Source organism: Galeopterus variegatus, unplaced genomic scaffold (genome assembly GCF_000696425.1).
Source record: "Galeopterus variegatus unplaced genomic scaffold, G_variegatus-3.0.2 Scaffold152, whole genome shotgun sequence".
NCBI lineage: Eukaryota > Metazoa > Chordata > Mammalia > Dermoptera > Cynocephalidae > Galeopterus > Galeopterus variegatus.
The window spans coordinates 543,849-544,077 of NW_007726263.1; positions in this window are offsets into that span (position 1 = coordinate 543,849).

The window sequence follows — 229 nt, forward strand, 5'->3', positions numbered from 1 at the left end:
ACCAAGCCCGGTGGGCGTGTTGGCCGCGCGTGTTCCCTCTTTTCTCTTTTCGCCTTTTTCTGCTCCTTTTCTTTTCTTTTCCCCTCACCCCTCCTCCAACAGGTCAAAGACTTTCACGTCGCTGCTAAATCAGAGCAGTACTTCCACCGCGGAACCCCGTAGGAAAGAGGGGAGCGCGTATAAAGGGTTCATTCATTCTTCCATTCAACAGGTTGCAGTTCCAGCTACT